The 17,668-nt window shown below is 34.8% G+C and overlaps 1 long non-coding RNA gene across 1 annotated transcript in view; it reads right to left on the reverse strand.

The window, feature by feature from the left end:
* Positions 1-285: 285 nt before the first annotated feature.
* The window catches only part of LOC148310054 (uncharacterized), a 71,958-nt gene continuing 54,575 nt past the window's right edge, over positions 286-17,668 (reverse strand). The window contains exon 4 of the long non-coding RNA XR_015837443.1: positions 286-354. This is a non-coding gene — a long non-coding RNA (uncharacterized LOC148310054). The remainder of the gene's footprint in view (positions 355-17,668) is intronic.

Raw genomic sequence — 17,668 nt, forward strand, 5'->3', positions numbered from 1 at the left:
CTACAGATAATACAAGAAAAAACATAAACATTTATATTATTTGCTACATACACATATTATTATGTACTTAAAATTGTAGTGGTTATTCTCACCACAGGATTCATCTACAATTCGCTTCTTTTTGTCGAAGTCGCCATACTTTTGCATGTTTTGCATATTTTCCTTATCTGGTTAAATATTGCTAACGGTACATGAATATGTACCTACAATAAAAGTGCGAGCGAGGTATTGCTTCAGGCTGAGGGTTGGGCACGACGAGATGAGGGACAGCTGTTTCGCCTGCCCGCAGTGGCCAGATGCGTTACGTCACAGGGACACTGGGCGGAGAAGTGGTTCCCAAACGTCAGCAGCCATCTGGAAATCGAATGGGGAAAATGTTAGCCGAAACTAGTTGGAAATGCATGACGGTCTTACATTTCGTTAATAAGACATTTTCACTGACAGCACACTCGATAGAAAACAATATCTGATGACCTTAAAAAAATGCTTGAGACATTACTGTCATCTTGGATACTTTCTTCTTCATTCATCTAACCCTTCGACTTGAGCGTTGATCTTTCCCTTTCCCCCTTTTCCTCCCTTCTTTCTCTCTTCCAGGTATTTTTTTTTTTCATTTTTTTTATTTATTTTATTTATTTCTTTAATTAGCTTATATTACCTACACTAATATAAACTATTATTTACGCTAAATTAACATCATATAAGTATCTATATTTACATCTTTGTACCGTAAACAAAACATTTATTTTTAAATTCTTTCAGACTCTTTTCATTCTTCATACATTCAGGCATCTCATCATACATTTTTAAACCCTAATTTCAAATCAAATGTTTACAAATTTACAATCTGGAATAGCACAAGTATTTCGTATAACTCATTTATATTTTTTTAAATTTATATCATTTAATAAATTTACATTTTTAATAGAATTGAATACAGTTTCTATGTATAAATGATACAAATGGCAAACATATAATTCTAGTTTCGCTGTGCTTCTCCAAAAAAGAGACTGAGCTCTTGTGCTTGGAAAGGGACTTACACTTAAGGTTTATTGTTTTATTTGATTAATGGTATAATAGTCTCTTTCTTTTCTTTTATATATGTGAACTACTTGATTGATGTAACTATCATGTGAAATTCCCAAATAAAGAAAACATATTAAAATTAAAATAAACATAATACCTATTTCTTTTAACATATTGAGAACCTGTGTATTTCTAGTAGCTACTCGTGTCTACAAAAGGTCATCGCACAGTGGCTCATCAATATACAGTCTAGGCCCCATGCGGTCGCTACTAGGGGTCCGGCCACCCCGCTAGCGAAACCGGTAATTGATTATTTGGATATTGTTACTAAAAAAAAACACATATGAACGAAACTATCCCTCTTCGACATCTATAATCTAGCTTGTATTGAATGGGCTGAATAGGGCCAACGATTTTTTTAAATTGTGTATTTAATTATTTCTTGGCATGACGCACGAAGGGTGGTTACTCTGTATTGTCAATGCTCGTTTTAAAACGAGATTTTAATTAAGAGGCATCGCGATATTGTATTGTACATTCATGCGTAAAATATTTATTATGTCATAAATTTTTTTTTACTTTAATTAACATATATCGCTCACTCCTTTCAACAACGTCACGTTTCAAAAATCGTAAATTTTCAGGTGTGCATGTTTTCGGAATGCCCAGAAAATGTACTATATCCCAGCAAAAGCGGCATATTTTAAACTTGATATTTACCCGCTACGGGGCAGAAAGTGTTGTTTTTGCATTTTGAAGAAAAGGCATTGTTTAATTATTTTTTTAAATATTCTTAATATTTTTCATATGGAGAAAAAATCTTCAGGTTTTACCTAAAAAGATCTGTTGCACAGTGAAAAGTTCAATAAGTGGCTTGATATTTATTTTTAATACATTTTATTATATTCTTAAACTTTAAAAACGATCTCCTGAAAAATCAAGTTTTTTGATACATTACGTTGTTGAAAGGAGTGAGCGATGTATGGGATTGATTTCATAATTGTTTACAGGGATATTTGCCAACGTAACTCCAGCCCGCATACGCACAATAGTCCGTATTAATGCCCCGGACTTCCCGGATCTAGCGGGTAGCCGGTATCGCACACATGTACCCGGATAACAATGACGGCACCGCCTAAATCCCGGGTAGACAAATAATTGGTTTTAACAGGAAAATTATAACGTACGACGCTCCTGGGTGTCCTATTTCCTTGTAAATCCGCCAACATGCTATAGATGGTAATTTTTATAGTACACTGAACTCCATCTTTACGATTTTTTATACGATTTAAAAATGATTAAAGAAAACACTTGTTTTATACCACTTGAGTTTTATTAAAGACTACATGTTTCAGAAGTTAAACTTCCATCATTCAGGTCTGTATAATAACATATTATTACTGTCAGTTATTATAGAGACCTGAATGATGGAAGTTTAACTTCTGAAACATGTAGTCTATAATAAAACTCAAGTGGTATAAAACAAGTGTTTTCTTTAATCATTGTAACATGTCTTACCACAAAGTTAATGCCGAAACAATAAATACGATTTCAAAATATCACTATGTAAAAATAGTAAAAAAATAAATAAAAATTAATACTAATTTGGAATTTCCTTCATCCCTCGTATATACTTACTACTCAATACTATGCGGATAATGTTTATAACGTTTGATTTTTCTATAGATTTATTTAATTAATTATAAATTTTTAAAGTTTTTTTTTTATAAATAACATTAAGTCACAATAAAATAGTTACTCAGTTATGATAAACATTATTACTTTATATATTTAGATATTACTTTGTATTGATCACAAAGAGTAAACCCACTCACAAGCAGGAACAGGCTATAAAACTTATAAAATTGGAGTCAAAGTGGGAATATTATACGTTGAGTCATTTAGGTTTCCTCGCGCAGCCGGTCGTGTATTGTATATTTGCGAGTACATCCTTAAACTACATGGACCAAATCATTTCCTACATGCGCTGTAGCAGATACGCCGAGTCGAAGGGAAGAGCGGTAGATAGAGTGGATGGAGACTGACCACGAAGAAGAAAACCAATCATAAAGATTGTAACCCACGAAGAAGACGTTTAATATAAAATTAAGACACCTATAAGTCCCAATGTACGATAAATCGCAACTTTATTTTTATTAAAGTCAAATAACATTTGATGCAAAAACACTGTTTTTGCATTGAAAAAAAAGTTTTTGTTAGAAATAAATATATTGTTTAAAAAATGAGAGTTATTTAATTGTCAAGGGTTGAAAAATTATAAATATATTTTTACAATGTTTAAAAAAATAAAATTAGAATTCATATTATATACTATTTTTAAAAATGTATACGGAGACACGTCTGACACCTCGTGCGGCCGATCGCTCAACGAAATGTTTGTTTGCGAGTACCCCCTTAAATCCATCTGTTCCGAATTTTAACCGCGCCAACATTTCGACCGGAATCCGCCAGACCCGGTGGTATTATATATTCAGAATCGCAAATCAAAATATTACGCGATTACTTAGTGTTTTAATAAACCCGCATAAATCGCCCGAGGGGGGTGGGTAGGGGCCGCCTCCCTCAGGGCGGGATTTATTTATTTGATCCAAGGCGGGGGCGGTTAATAATATTTTGATTGCCGGCCGCGCCGGATTAAGGTTGCGGAACACCATCGAGCTAATCACGGCGGGGATTTCCCGACTGCTGGCGGGAAGACTGGGCCGCGGTTTTAAACATCAGAATTTAAAATATATAAAAAAAACAGGAGAACCTAGATCATGGGTGGCCAACGTTTTCAGTAGCCGGGCCAGATTTTAGATATGAGATATCCTACCGGGCCATACAACAAAATTAATAATTTATTATTCAAAGCAAATAAGATTTATATATATATTTATATTCTGTATATATATATATATATATATATATATATATATATATATATATATATATATTTGTAGGAAGGTTATTGAAATATTTGATTACCAAATTATTTTATTGCATTTTTCTATTGTCAAGTCATTTTAGTATCCCGAAGATAAGCTGGTTATTCCGAAACCGGTCATGGAGCAGTGTTTTAAGCGGTATTACACAAAATGAACAATGAACGATGAAGAGAGTGAGAAAAAATTAAATAAATAAAACAGATTTCGCCGTTTACTCATCCGGTCTTCTTCAAAATCTCTTACTTATAACCCTTATCCGCACCCAATGGTGCAAAGAGCACTGCATCGAATTGACGCAGTGTTATCTTGATCATTACTTACATGAAGGCAAGGTGATCACTCTTGCGCTTCAGGAACCAGTCCAGGGTAATATGAAATAAATATTACAGTGTAAAATCACTAATATTTATTTTCAACCCCCCCTGGGAATCGAACCCGGGACCTCCAGCGCGGTAGCTGAACACGCTGACCATTACACTACGGAGGCGGACAAAATCAAATCAAAATCAATATCTCGGTCAGACAAAATATAAATACACATACATACTTACTTGTATATTGTAAAATGTCAGTTACCCCTTAACGTGCTTAGTACGGCGGTATACCCAGCGCCGAGAGTGGACTTCACTCCGGCGAGGGTCGATGTAATATGAAACGAGGTGTCGAGAGAATAGTGGTAATAAAACTGAATTATTACCCGAGGAACGGGGAGGAGAACGAACACTTTACCCGGAAAATAGGAGAGTCCACAAAAGGAGCGGAGTGTACGAGAAATAATCAACGGGAGAATTGCGGAAATTAAATATTAAATAATACGGGAATATTTCGGGAGTGCGGTGCCATTGTTGTATGGGTCTATCTGCGAAAATGATTCATTTTAAAGGTAACTATCCGTTAGGGCAGGGGTTCCCAATCATTTACAACCCGCGGCGCACTTCCAAGTTTAGTATTTTATCTACTTTAGCAAGCTATTAGGAATAGATAATGTGACCAAACACATATGTATATATATATTATAGTCGAAAGAAATAGGTATCTACCTACAATAATAGAAGTTGGGTAGAAAGATGCTAGCTCTCAAAATAGAAATTGTTGCTTTACCCGTGAATATTTGTGGTTTCGGATAGTGATAAGAGGATCGACTCACGGCGCCCCTCTTGACTTTCTACGGCGCACCAGGGCGCCGCGGCGCACACTTTGGGAACCCCTGCGTCAGGGCGTTTCTGCACTACCCGTAATTTTACTGTCCGACAGTCCGGTTTTGAAAAATGAAAGCGACTACGACTAAAAATATATTTTACTATTCTTTCTTCACTCATTCGTTCCAATTCCACGAATCCAAACCATCTCAACACTCTTTTCTTAATTTCACCTATAATTCTTATCGGAACCTTGCATTATTTGCTTATTTCACCATTCGAAAATTGCGCGTGGCGAGACGTGTTGCCATTAGGGCTGCCGGTCGCTTACTGAATTCTATGGTTGCAAATAAGGCCTTAAGAAAAAACTAGAAAGTAAAATTGTCACCCCTGCGAAATTACCTTATTTGCAGTTAAGATAGTTCTGCGTTCATGTGACGATATTATAATTTAAACACAGATGTAGGTACTATATATAATTATAATATTCATGAATGTATTTTGATGTATTATGTATACACTCGGATTCGAGGGCCCACACAAGGTGAAAATGTTCCTTAAATTTGCGTCAAAAACAAAACAAACCCTTATAAAATTACGTTATGGGTTTTTCGCGCGAATAAACTTTCTCTCACAAGTCCACACGGTGACTAGTAATTAGTGGTACAATGAAAAATCGTAAAAAATAAATAAATGAGGAATGAACTGAAAAAACTAAAATTATGGAAAGATATTTCGCCCACTCCTTTCAAGAACGTCATAAATCAAAAAACTTAATTTTTCAGGAGAACGGTTTTAAAGTTCAATAATATAAAACAATGTATTAAAAATAAATATCAAGCCACTTATTGAACTTTTTACGGTGCAACAGATTTTTTTAGGTAAAACCTGAAGGTTTTTTCTCCATTTGATACATTTTTAAAATATTTAAAATAATAATTTAACAATACCTTTTCTTCAAAAAGCAAAAACAACACTTTCTGGCCTGTAGCGGGTAAATATTAAGTTAAAAATATGACTCTTTTGCTGGGATATAGTACATTTTCTGGGCATTCCGAAAACATACTCAACTGAAAATTGACGATTTTTTATTTATGACGTTCTTGAAAGGAGTGAGCGATTCGTTTTGGTGATTACTTATATTTTCTCTTTTTTTCTTTAAACATGTTTTTTTTAAATTACCTAACGTCCAAGTGACTCTGAAATCTTGCTACGGCTTATGCAACACCGTTTATCATGTCCCTATTCAGGCTTCAACTTTATAAGTTTCATAGCCTATGCCTACTCGTGAGTGGATTTACTCTTTATGTTTAAAGTTACTATAATTTCATGTAATTCATGAGTGAAAATTCTAGGCAAAAACACTCGCTTTCTTTAAACATGCTTCTTACCTGATGTTTTTATATGCCTATTAACTGTACCATTGATTGCTTTATATTTTACATTTTGCCCTGGGTTTTCTGGTTTGTTTCTTGATTATCTGTTGTCTGTCAGTCTTGTTAACCTTAATCAAATGTTCCAAAATGAGTAATGGAAATTACTCATCGGGAATATTATACATATGACTTATGTTCGTAATATGTTTAAATAAATAAATAAATACTGGTGTGGCGTTTTACTATTGGAAATAGTTCCAAGTACATTCGCATCGTAAATTTGTTTTACCGTTGCTGGCTTACTCATTTGTTCCACATGCCAAAACCACACACTCCTTTCTTAATTATGCTTATCTCACAGCATTGCATTCCTTCCATATTTCACCATTCGGACATGTAGCTCACTTCTTTCAACAACGTCATGTATAAAATAACTAAATTTTTCAGGATATCGTTTTTAAAGTTTAAAAATATAATAAAATGTATTGGAAATAAATATCAAGCTACTTATTGAACTTTTTACTGTGCAATTGATCTTTTTATGTAAAACCTGGATGTTTTTTCTTCATTTGAAAAGTACTTAGTATATTTAAAAAATTAATTAAACAATACCTTTTCTTGAAAATGCAAAAACAACACTTTCTGCCGTGTAGCGGGTAAATATTAAGTTAAAAATATGCCGCCTTTGCTGGGATATAGTACATTTTTACACAACTGAAAATTTACGATTTTTGATATGTGACGTTGTTGAAAGGAGTTAGCAATGTATCATACGTCGTTTTGCCGCACATTCCTCTGAGATCGCATTTCTACTGCATTCCACCCACTTTCATCCTTCTTTCGCTAACTCCATATTTCAATTCCATACATTGGGGTTGATACCAGGACTCCAATGTGTACTGCCAGTTTAGCTTTCCCGTTAAGCTTGATTTCGAAACTACTAATATTTATTTTGACTATTATTGGCAATCGTTTGCCCATGGCTGGGCAAAGGCAATGCCCTGATAAGGCAAATGAATCATTGGAAAGACTTCAACTAATTTAAGATTCCTATGACGCAAGAACCGCTTCGAAATGACCTAACCAAAAGGTAAAATAAACAGTCGTTGTTGTCTCAAAAAATCTATATTCCGATTATATACATACTAATGCGACACTCGAAATGTATTCACTGTTTTTATTCAAAGTTTGTTCAACCTTTGCATTACAATAAAGCGTTTACATAATTTCCGTTGAACATTGGTCACCTAAATTATTATTCGTTCGATCCACCAAAGGTTGACCTGGTGTAAAGTTCACTGGCAAGAATTGTATAATTTTTATCGGACCATTTGAGTAAAAAAAAAAAAATCAATTTTGGTAGTCGACGTGCAGGATCGAGTACAGTAAAACCTCGATATAACGGACAAAAAATCCAAATAAACGTAATTAAAAAAAAACAATAATCTGTTAATATTGCAATTCAAGAACAAGGTTTCTAAATTGGTTCATATATATATAGAACTTCCAAGAATTTGAGTAGTGTGGTTGTCAATAATGGGTAGAATTGGTGAATGTTTGAGTGTCACTTAAACCAGCCTATGACGGTCGTCAGCCCCGTAAATGCCCAGACTTCCATATTCTTGTTCATCTTTGATTAGATGTCAAAAAATAATATGAAAAATAACTCCTATAATTGGAGATAATCCAGATTTGTGAACAAGTATTTGGATACCCTCAAAATGTTTTTTTTTAATTATTATTGACGCATAATGTAGATACCTTCTAGTTTAGTCACACCGAGTACAATGAGTGTGTTTTGTATAGTGAACACAAAGTGTAGCATCGTCCAGTGTAAATATGTGCCGAAATCGTAAATTCTTTAATGGGCAAATAGAGCCGGGCCGGTGCGGTGGTGTCCAGGGTTGGCGGGTGGGGCGGGTGGGGCGGGTGGTTTTTGGGGAGGGGGTGAGGATTTAGGCGTTGCGTAAACACTAAGTCATCTCCTTTTATAATGCTCACATAATGTTAAGGCGGGCCGGTCTCATTAAGCCATAATGGCACATAGGACGGTATTGAGAATTATACTGAAAAATAACGAACGAGCGACACGGTGTTTCAATATGCGAGGAATGAAAATTTGGACGCACTCAAAATGTTAAAAATGCGAATCAAATAACTACAACATTTTGAGTGTGTCCAAATACTTGTTCACAAAATCTGGATTATCTCCAATTACAGGAGTTATTTTCATATTATTTTTTGACATCTCGTCAAAGATGAAGGAGTATATGGAAGTCTGGGCATTTACGGGGCAGACGACCGTCATAGGCTGGTTTAAGTGATCATTTTACACACGTGTAACATTCACAAATTCTACCCATTAATGACAACCACACTACTCAAATTCTTGGAAATTCTACATATATATGAACCAATTTTGAATTATTATTCTTGAATCACTAGAACTTCACTAGAGACATCTATTGGTGAGATGAAAAAAAGCTTTTTTCATCTCACCAGACTTCCATATTCTTCTTCATCTTTGATGAGATGTCAAAAAATAATACGTATACTTCGACTTTTGACACGACCTTTTTTTATTATTTTAGGTTCTTTAATATTCACGTATTTAAAAAATGTCGCATCCATGTACTCGCCTTTCACCATTGGTCGCAGCTGCTAAAAGAAGATACATACACCTGTTTGTTGCACGGCCACTTGTGGTATTGTGCAGTGGGAGGGACTCGAACCTGGACCCGCCCCGCGACACTCGACTCGCTCGGCCACTCGAGGCAGGTAGCGGACGGAACAGGTAGATTTATTATTTATATATTGGTGGTATTATATACACCATAGCAGTTTGCGATTGGTCGGCCGGTATAATTACGAGTGTGTTGTAAGTACCTGTTCGTAGCAACGCGACGGTTGCCAACGACAACGGTTGTCACAACTGAACATAATCCCGGATAGTGCGCAAATACAGTGTGGTCCTGATAACCGGCTTGCTTTTCACCCTTAACCCTTTCAACACTATAGGGACATATCGCTCACTCCTTTCAAGAACGTCATAAATAAATAAAAACTTGATTTTTCAGGAGAACGTTTTTAAAGTTTGAAAATATAACACAATCTATTAAAAATAAATATCAAGACACTTATGGAACTTTTTACTGTGCAACAGATCTTTTTAGGTAAAACCTGAAGGTTTTTTCTGCATTTGAAAAATATTTAGTATATTTAGAAAAATTATTTAACAATACCTTTTCTTCAAAATGCAAAAACAATACTTTCTGCCCTGTAGCGGGTAAATATTAAGTTAAAAATATGCCTCTTTTGCTGGGATATTGTACATTTTCTGGGCATTCCGAAAACATACACAACTGAAAATTGTTGATTTTTGATTTATGACGCTCTTGAAAGGAGCGAGCGATATTGTCCCAGAGAATTTCTAATAATTACTTAAATAATTTAAATGCTTACAATTGCATTGGGATCTGGGATTTTAGTACTGTACGGTCATAGGTTCGTGGAAACAAGTCCAAAGGTGTCTGCTTTGTTGCTGTTTGTTGTCGGTTTTTTTTTTCTTTTTTATTATCATAAAATACTGTTGGGACACATACGACCCACTCACCAATACTATTGGGACAATATGTCCCAATTATTATTTTGCAAGAATCATTAAATAATGCGATCATTTTTTTTTAATATTTGTATTTCCCGTCAAACTAAATTAGCAATAAATATTTCGTGCTTTAAATATTACATGAATTATTAAAATAATAAAAAATCGTATTGAAAGGGTTAAAGCCCAATGTTCGTTAAATAGCAGATTGATTTTCTTAAAATCCAAGTAACATTTGACGTAAATATTTTTTTTTCGTTTTTGTATTGAAAAATATGTTATTCATAGAAATAAATACATGGTTTTTAAAAGAAAAGAGTTATTGAAAGGTAATGAGAATATATATGAGGAGATGATGCATGAGCGTGCAAGAGGCGAAGAATGTTTGCAAAGACAGAATGGTGTGGCATTCTATTCTCTCTGCCTACCCATTCGAGGAAGCGGCGTGATGGTTAGTAAGTTAGTTAGTCAATCTTTAAAAAAAAAATTGTTTTTGAAATTCGCGGGAATCGAGCCCGCGACGTCACTTTCGCAGTCGAGCGTTTATCCAACTACGCCGCGGCGCCTGTTGGAGTGTTTATTATTTTTCGTGTGGCATTCTATTCAATCTGCTCATCCCTGCGGTGAAGCGACGCAATGGTTTACTTTAAAAAAAAAAGTTAAATTCTAGCTCACGTTACCTGGCATTGATAGTTCCGTTTAAATAACTAACTAACTAACCATCACGCCGCTTCCCCGCAGGGGTAGGCAGAGAGAATAGTACGCCACACCACTCTGTCTTTGCAAACATTCTTCGCCTCTTCCACGTTCATGGATCTCCTCATACATACCCGCCGATTGTTACGATTCCTAACCTGACCACTTTCAAGTAATTGGCATACCTGATCGTGCCATGTTTTTCTCGGTCTTCCTTTGCTCCGTTTAAATAATTTATGAAAAATATAATCACCATCATCCTGATTGTTGTTAGAATTGTTCCATTACGGTATCTGTAAAAAAAAAATTATACAAATTAGGAATATTTATGTGTAAAATAATGAAGACAATTCTAAAGGGTAATATAATTGATTTTATTTAAACATATTACATACATAAGTCATATACATATAATATTCCAAATGAGTAATTTCTATTTATCATTATATTACATTTAAGTTCAACTAAATATTAATATATTATCTACCATTTAGGAGTTATTTTTACATTTAGACATCTCAACATAGATGAAGAACCCAGATATGTGATACAACGTGTACAAAGATTTGGACACGCTTAAAAATGTTCTGAATAAAATCATCCGGTCAAATTAAAAGCTGCATAAAAATTTTAAATTAGTAAAAAGTTCAATAAGTGGCTTGATATTTATATTTAATTATCTTTATTATATTTTTAAACCTTAAAAACGATCTCCTGAAAAATCAAGTTTTTTGATATATGACGTTGTTGAAAGGAGTGAGCGATATGTAAACAAATATTTGGACACACTCAAAATGTTGCGAACCCAGATTTCTATTAAAAAAAAATTCGATTACATTGGTTTACGTTTCCTGTGAAGTGGCTGAAGTGCGCGCGCACAGGTTGAGCTCGCTAATGACCGATCAGAGTTCGAATTTTAGCCGAGCTGACGAGGCTGGCAAATGGGTTTATGATTCAAACTCGCCCCCCGACTTGCGTACCCCCGCGTGTGCGTACGTACGTACGGCACATGGGCGAGCACGCACGTAATGCGGTAAAACGTACACGGCGCGATTGTTTAGCGCCGGAGCTGTTTTTAATCGGCTCGACACGTGGCCGTGGCTCTATATGGCCATTCAGCAGGTAGAGCGTTCGGCTGGAGCGGATAACGAAGATAAATGCGGGTTTAAATAATGCCGAAATTTACATAACATTGTTGGAAAAAATATTGCCCAGAGCGAAAATGGGCGACTAACGTTTTTCGGGGTGTTTGTACGGTGTGGTGTGTATTTTTTTTTACGGGTTTTGGATACATACTAAGGTACAGTAAAATTTATTTATATATGTATATATATACTTTAAATATACTACTACTACTACCATCACGCCGTTTCCCCACAGGGGTAGGCAGAGAGGATGGAACGCCACACTATTCTGTCCTGACATAAACTCCTCGCCTCCTTCACATCCTTACATCTAGTCATACATGCCCTCCGATTACGCAGACTTTTGACACCGCCAGATAAAATAAAATAATTCTTTAAATATATACACAGAAAAAATCTTATTACGTATTATTTGATCATATCAGTACCTTATTTATTTTTTTACAAAAATGTTAATAAAATTAGTATATAACCACTCACCGAGATTTTTACGTCTACCGGTTTCGAGACGTACCCGTCTCTTCGTCAGGACAATCACTAACACAGCATGCAAACAATACTACCCTTCACCACCATAGCACCATTTACACACTCAAAACTACACAAATTGTCTAACACATGCGATTTTTGGTCGACCCGAAGACCAACATGCACTATAGTTTTCAATACAGACATGCGTTACGAGCCGAGGTTAAACGTATACGTTTAACCTCGTTATACGTTTAACCTCGGCTCGTAACGCATGTCTGTATTGAAAACTATAGTGCATGTTGGTCTTCGGGTCGACCAAAAATCGCATGTGTTAGACAATTTGTGTAGTTTTGAGTGTGTAAATGGTGCTATGGTGGTGAAGGGTAGTATTGTTTGCATGCTGTGTTAGTGATTGTCCTGACGAAGAGACGGGTACGTCTCGAAACCGGTAGACGTAAAAATCTCGGTGAGTGGTTATATACTAATTTTATTAACATTTTTGTAAAAAAATAAATAAGTAAAAATGACTAACCACAAAGTAAATGCTTTAAATATTAATAATATTGAGAATATCAGTACCATCCGGCACTGAAAAAGGGTTACAAAAAATTAAATAATACGGAGATCTCGATAAATCTGTTTACATTTTCTTTACTTTTTTATTTGTGTTTGATTCTTGTGTATTGTTTAACTATTGCTCTGACTATGTTTTTTATATTTTTATTTTTATTTTTACTGTATTCCACTCTTATCTTGGTGTGATTTTACGTATCTTATTTACTTTGTTTCAAAATTTTGTTATTTTTGTAGGTACCCTACCCTGTTAACATTGATCATAGAATGAATAATGGAAATTACTCTTGGGGAATATCTTCGCAGCAATAAGCCCGCCAATGCACTTTTATTCTGTACTTGAAGTTAAAATAAATAAATAAACACATATTAATACATATATGACGGTCGTCAGCCCCGTAAATGCCCATATTCTTCTTCATCTTTGACGAGATTTAAAAAAATAATATGAAAAATAACTCCTATAATTGGAGATAATCCAGATTTGTATAGACAAGTATTAGTATTGTATATTAAGTACAAGTAGTCAGAGAAGTATTTGGACACACTCAAAATGTTGTAAATTAAATAAATAAATTTCATTATTTATTGATTCGGCATTAACTTTGTGGAATGACATGATTATTTTATTAAAATTAAACACTTGAATAATCCACTTTATCGTTTTATTTTTATTTACGACTAGTTTCGAAAACGACAATTTCTTCTTCCCTTCTTCGTTTGCCCTCCTTATTATCGTCTTTTGTTAATTTTTGTTTCTTTTTAAATGTCAATTTGTAATTTATGTTTTTTTAAATGTTCAAGTACTATCTGCCCACTGATTGCAAACGGCTATATTTGGGTATCAAACGTTTTGATCAATATCACTAGTCCGTCTTTGGTCGGTTGGAAGATATTGCTTTTTAGCAATAAGCCCGCCAATGTACTTTTTATTTTCTGTACATGAAGTTTAAATAAATAAATAAATAAATAAATAAATTTAATGATGCGCTGAGAAGTTAGTCCAGATTCTACACCCTTAGATAAATTCTGGCAGACTAGCTTAAATTTAAAAAAAGGCAACAACAAAATTTGCGAATTGTGTTTCAATTTACTTTCTAAGTGACCGGGGTACTGATTGATGGTTTCGGCTATTAGTTAGGGGTGGGGGTGGCTGGCGACTAGTGGGGGGAGGGGGTGACATGGAAGAAATGTGTAAGTCACCCTGTGCGAGAGGGTCGTCACTGTGACCGGTACTGCATTACGTAGCGCATGTGTGAAGGAAGAAAGATCTACATAATTAATTAGACAAACTGACGCGTTAAGTCTTCAAGGGAGTATCCAAGAAATATTCTGAACTGAAAGTTTGTATTTGTGGGGGATGGATATCAAAACTAGCCTGAATTCAGTCTTAATTTGACAGTAGTATTAAGGGAGGGAAAAAAATCACGTTCATAAATTTTTCGCATATTTCAAATGCCGCATTTAACACTCACAAAGGGTTGTTACTGAGACGCTATTGATACCTCAAACAAAGATGAAGAAATGATCGAAATGGATATGAGTCTAAAAATTTCAACAAGGAAATTAACAGCACTGAGATTAATCAGTTTTAGCAAATAAAAATCTATCAGCGGAAGCTAAACTGGCAGTACACAATGGAGTTCTGGTTCCAACCCTTATGTATGGAAGCGAAGCATGGAGTTGGCAAAAGAAGGATGAAAGCAGACTGAATGCAGTCGAAATGCGATCCCTCAGACGAATGTGTGGCAAAACGATGTTTGATAGATGTTCGAATGATGAAATAAGGAAAGAATGTAAGGCTGAGATAAGCATTATCGACAAAATTAAGAAAGGTGTGTTGAGATGGTTTGGACATGTGGAGCGTATGAGTGAAGAAAGAACGGTTAAACAAATTTATGGAGCGAATGTAGTTGGAAAAAGAAGCAGAGGACGACCGAGGAAAACTTGGCACAATCAGGTATGTCAAATACTTGAAAGCGGCCGGGTCAGGAGTCGTAATAATCGTCGGGTATGTATGAGGAGATGCATGAATGTAGAAGAGGCAAAGAATGTTTGCAAAGACAGAGTGGTGTGGCGTTCGATTCTCTCTGCCTACCCCTGCGGGGAAGCGGTGTGATGGTTAGTTAGTTAGTTAGTTAGAGATTCGTATTCAAAATGTAAAATTTTCACGTCGAATGGGATATAAATAAAACTTTCATTCGTTACCAACTTACGAAAAACGTTGTTTTAGTAAGTTGGTAACAAATGATGTCACAGAAACGAATCCACAGTACTTTACAGCTCTATAAAGCAGATACATAACGGGATACGTCCCATAACACACCCGATGACGTAAAATTTGATGACGTATAGCGGTGTCCGTTTTCGTTTTATTAAAATATCTCAAGTTTAAACCTTCGTATCTCCCTTAGTTCTCTACAGATTTCAATAAGAATGTTACCGATAGTTTTGCGATTTTTCATATTAATTTATTGGCCAATAATAATACATCACGAAATTGATCCGTGCACTCAATAGCTGTCGTAAATATATAGGTATTTTGCATACATTAGTGCCCGCGCGCGCGGGGTCTAATTGTACCCCGGCGGATTGCCTCGAGCCAGACGCGCCGTTTACTTCAATTTTGGCCGCGATTTCAATGGAGAGTAGTATTGGACAAGTGCCTAATTCGCCCGTCGCGCTTAGCATAGAACGCCAGTTAACCGAATTTTGTAATGGTCGCGCATTCAATAGCGAGAGATTGGATCAAATAGGTGTTTTTTTAAGACCAAAAATATTGGTTCGCTCTGATCATTGGATCGATCTGCCGTGTTCTCGCAATGAAAAAACACGTTGTTCCAGCGCAAAAAAACTATTGATATTGTAATTTAATTAATTATTTTGTTTTATAACAGACTATTCGTTGATTCTCCGCAGAGGTAGGCAGAGTCAATAGAACGCCACACCAATATTTCTTTGCAAACAATCTTCGCCTTTGAAATTCTGAATCCTGCCAAGTTTTCCTCGGTCATCCTCTGCTTCTACTACCAATCACATTCGCCTCATAAATTTGTGTTACTGTTCTTTCTTCACTCATTCGATTCACATACCCAAACCATCTCAACACACCTTTCTTAATTTGAAAGACAATGCTCATCTCAGCCTTGCATTCTTTTGTAATATTACACCATTCGGACATTTATCATACAAACAATATTAATATTGTATTTAAATTCAAGAAAGATTTATTTTCAATTGGTCTGGGTGATTGTGACGTATTTTTCACGTTTACCTTCCCTAACTATCCTACCTGCAGACAAGCCTCTTATGGCTTTGCGGATTAAATAATAATAATAATTTTGGATGATTTATAAAGCGTCATTTTCGTAAAATACTACCTCAAGGGCGCTTATACAGAATGGATTATGAAATAATAATGTTAAAAATATAAATATATATATATATATATATATATATATATATATATATATATATATATATATGTATATATATATATATATATATATATATATATATATATATATATATATATATATATATATATATATATATATTAAAGAAAAACGTCGTCAATCCGCTGAGTCTGAAGGGGGTATTCGGCTGTCCAAACTCAAAACACAGTAAGGGACATTTTTTGTAATACGTTTTTTATTGCATTTTTGGACTAAGTATATTCTACTTAGTCCAAAAATGCAAAAAAAAAGTACTGCAAAAAAAAATGTCCCTTACTGTGTTTTAAGTTTGGACAGCCGTATTATTCCTTTACAAAAATTAATATCACACATTAGATAATTATCAGAAAGTGAGCGAAAATTTACATAATTATTACTAGACGCTTGGCACCCTCGCTTGAAGCAAGAAGTACCTTTGTAAAATACATGGTTATAAACGAACCCTTAGTCCTAGTCTAGAGTCGGTCGGTTTGGTGCAAACTTCAAGGGTTATAAACTGTAGAAAACACACACGTATAACTATTACATTGTTTGACTAGAATCTATACGGCCCGAGAGTTCGTCGGAGCGAGAGAGTTGGTTGCGAATCGGTTGCGCGGTTCCAACTTCATCTTTGTTTCTCTTTCGGACGTTTAGTACATATTATATATAATGCGGGGTAATTACTGCAGCTAGGTAACTCTTACATAAACCCCAGTAGTCGTAACTTAATTTTCTCTAAATCCAGGTAACATTTTACATAATTGTTTTTTTTTTAAACACCGTTTTTGCATTGAAAAAATAAGTGTTTCTTCGAAATAAATAGATGTTTTTGAGAAGAAATAAGTTAATTTTTTTTTTTCAAAACATTCTAAAAAAATCATTTATAACATTTTTTTTAAATCGCGTTCGGAGATACGTCCGGGTTCTCGCGCAGCCGATCGCATACTGAATCATCCAGATTCCTCTTAAATAAAATGTGGTGGAAAACTTAAATGTAAAATTGTGAGCTATTTGATGGTACAGTTTTTCAAATATTAATATTTTTTTTAAATCATGAAAAAAATCCTCGATTATTTCAACGGTTTTAATGTACATATATTTGACACATATACAGTTAATGGATTCCAAAGTTACCTAGTTGGAGTATATGAAACAGTTAATTAAAATATCGAAGAACCAGTAAAATATCAACATTTCAAGTGTGTTCAAATGCTTGTTCGCAAATCTGGGTTTCTCCATATAGGAGTTATCTT

The sequence above is a fragment of the Brachycentrus maculatus genome, unplaced genomic scaffold (assembly GCF_059751285.1).
Source record: "Brachycentrus maculatus isolate JH-2025_06_01 unplaced genomic scaffold, ASM5975128v1 h1tg000109l, whole genome shotgun sequence".
NCBI classification, from domain to species: domain Eukaryota; kingdom Metazoa; phylum Arthropoda; class Insecta; order Trichoptera; family Brachycentridae; genus Brachycentrus; species Brachycentrus maculatus.